Source organism: Coenobita brevimanus, chromosome 3 (assembly GCF_032717465.1).
Source record: "Coenobita brevimanus isolate Jiangsu-jjx chromosome 3, ASM3271746v2, whole genome shotgun sequence".
Taxonomy (NCBI): Eukaryota; Metazoa; Arthropoda; class Malacostraca; order Decapoda; family Coenobitidae; genus Coenobita; species Coenobita brevimanus.
Genome location: NC_136956.1, coordinates 18,282,812 through 18,286,132, shown reverse-complemented (window position 1 = coordinate 18,286,132; position 3,321 = coordinate 18,282,812).

The window sequence follows — 3,321 nt, the reverse complement described above, 5'->3', positions numbered from 1 at the left end:
AATCAAAACAGAACCAATATTTCCCATCAGGTTTGGAGACAAGAATGACAGGACTACTCCACTGACTTATTCCTCGAGATTTTAAGTTAAGGTCTAACATATAATCCAATTCCACCTGCAAGATACTACGCCGTTGTGGAGACACACAATAAGGTGGCTGCTTCATTGGCAAAACATCACAAACGTCAATACACAAGTCCGGGAGCATCATGCAACATATTTGGGCTCTCTGAAAGAATTGTGATTAACTGTATATTTTGATCAGATGAGAGGTAAGACAAGCATCATGAAATATATTTGGGCTCTGTGAAAGAATTGTGATTAACTGTATATTTTGATCAGATGAGAGGTAAGACAACTTAGTAGATAATACTTTCCAGGATGTAGAATTCACTCCAAAAATTCTAACACCACCAAGAGCAAATGGACACAGTTCGTCACCACCCTCGGATGGAAGACTGACATACAGAACTAGAGCAATCTGCTGCGGAGTACCAGCCCCACTGCAGGCATCTCCTCCAGCAGAACACTCCAAGTCATTTATTCCCCTTGGAGACACCAAAACAACTGTGGGAGGATCAGGAGGAGATAAGTCAGGGACCCTGTATATATGGTTTTAATATGTTAATGTGACACGACTGATGGGACTTTTTACGATCAAGAGTGACAATGAGGTAACCTGTCTCATCAGCTCTCTTGGCTACCATGTATGGACCTCGATACTTAGCAGCAAATGGCTGTCCAGGGAAGCGAAAAAAAAAAATAATAATAATAATAGTGCCTCATCCCTACGGTGGAACTCCTGAGCACGTGCTCATTTATCATACCAAGTTTTCATGTTACCCTGAGCCACCTGCAGATTATGATCAGCAAACTACCAAGTGGAGTGGAGATGCTGTTTTAAGTCCATACAGTTCTTGAGAAGATTGGTTGGACACTCTTTATCAACGCACTTCTCTTTCAGCAGCTGTAATGGTCCACAAACATGATGACCAAACACTAACTCGTCATGTGAGAAGCCCAAGGATTCTCTTGGAACCTCTCTAGTTGCAAATAATAGAAAGGATACCACTTTATCCGAATCTCTTCCCATCTGCCAATATTTCCTAAGCACAGATTCCAGTGGTTGATGACATCATTCAAGGTCCCCTTGACTCCCAGGATGATATGCTCTGGAGGTTATATTCTCTACTTCCAACTCCCTAAGGGAATGTTAAAAAAGATTTGAAGTAAAATTACTCCCCCGATCACTCTGGAATTCTGTTGGAAACCCTATCCTAGTAAAGATAATATTATAAAGTTCCTGTAAAACCTTGGAGGTCTGGATTCCTGATAGGAATTGCTTCAGGGTACTTAGGTGCCAAATCCAGAACTGTGCGAAGATAACAGTATCCCTGAGAAGTCTTTGGTAGAGGGCCAACAGTGTCAATTACAACCTAGTGAAAGGGACCTCAAGCACCAGGAAGGGTAGTGTTGTGGCCACAGGCACCTTTTGGTTGGGTTTACAAGAGATTTGACAAACAGCATGAACAACAAAATTGTGACACATCTGCACACATTCTTGGCCAATAGGAATGTGAGTGCATGCGATCTAGGGTCTTTTGCACATCAAGGTGCCCTGCTAAAGGTAAATTATGGGCAATTCCTGACACTGACATTTGGCAAGCTCTGGGCACAACACCTAGTGGACATCTAACACACCAAGATCAGCAGGCTGGTGTGAAGGACACCAACATTGCCACAATATCCCTTTTTTGTTTAAGGTAAAAGAATTCACCTGTTTCATTCTCAAGTCCTCCTCACTCACAGCTTTAGCAGCCAGAATTTTACAGTCAGCATCCTCCTGCTGCAATGCTACTAAACCACTAGGACAATCTGGAGGCAAATCAGGTGGCGAAACTTCATCCTCTATGTGGAACACAAATGTGTAGGAAAGGTTATATCATTGGTAAATTCATCATCACACACCACATCCTCACTTTGTCACAGTTCGACAAAAGGAAACAGGATATTTGTGCTCAGAAAGGGTTGCCATACTTGCAATTGATCCAGTGACAGCACATATTGGAAAGTTTTCTGGAATCTCCCTCTCAAGCACACAGATCAGTGGCTTACACACAGGGACTACAGACAAGATAGGAAACACTTTTACCCCATCCCCAGCCAAATTGTTCCCCAACTAGAGATCAACCCCAGGCACAGGTAACTCCTCGATCAGGTCAACACTTACTCTGTCCTTAAAGAGACCATTTTCAAGTTCAATATCTGCCAAAGTTACAGAGAAAGGCCTATGTGGTGGTTAGCTTGATATTTATCTGGGTTAGGATTAAGCAGTAGGGACAGAGGTGCACTGGTATCTCGCAGCATTTTCACCTCGTGCCTTCTACCAGCCATCTTAATAGTGCCATCGGAAATGAAAGGGTTGTACGTGTCCAAAGGCGTAACAGCCACTTGAGACAAAAGACTATTTACCGATTTGGCCTCACTACACTTAGCCACAAAAACAACCACATCTCTATCCTGGTCTGATCCTTGGCTAGGCTCCTAAGCTCTGTTCTCAGCCATGACAGCAGCTGCTTTCATTCTTCTTTCATCCCTTTCCATAGCCCAACATGTCTCTGCTCAATGTCCCACTTTACCACTGTGTACAATTTCTTCTGTTAGAAGTACTCTTACCTTGACTCTGGAGAGTGATTTGGGCATTGGGTGGAGTCTGGGTACCAGAAAATTTATCAGGATTTTCCTTTTTGTTATCTCTATCTTTCTTACCCTCACTAGAGTCAGGTTTATCATAGGGTTTCTTAAATGAAATTTTAAGTTAAGAACACGATCATCCACCAGAGTAGCTGCCTCTGAGGGTTTACTGACCTCTTTCTTTCAAATGATTTGCTACATGGGCTTCTTTTATCCACAAAAACTTCTCCATCAACATTAATTCTTTATCCCGCCCCCTCATGGCCGATTTTCCACCGCTGACTACCCCCAATCCTGACCAATTTTGGAAAAAAAAAAAAAAAATTGGCTCAAACCTCTGCTATTGGTGAGAAACATAAAAAATTCATAAAGAAATCACTCACCTGAGGTTTAAAATACTCGATACAGGTAGCAGTACCGCTTACCTTACTGGGTTTTCTATCAGGCTGGCACCAAAGAAAACGAGTTCTATGGGAGGGTAAGTATTCCACACCACTCATAAACGGTATTTATTTATTTATTTGGTATGAATTTTATGTAGTACAAGAGTATATTGGTTTTCACACAGAAATATAGGCAATATAAGCATTGTTTCACTCACCAAACACATCAACATACCCGACCTTT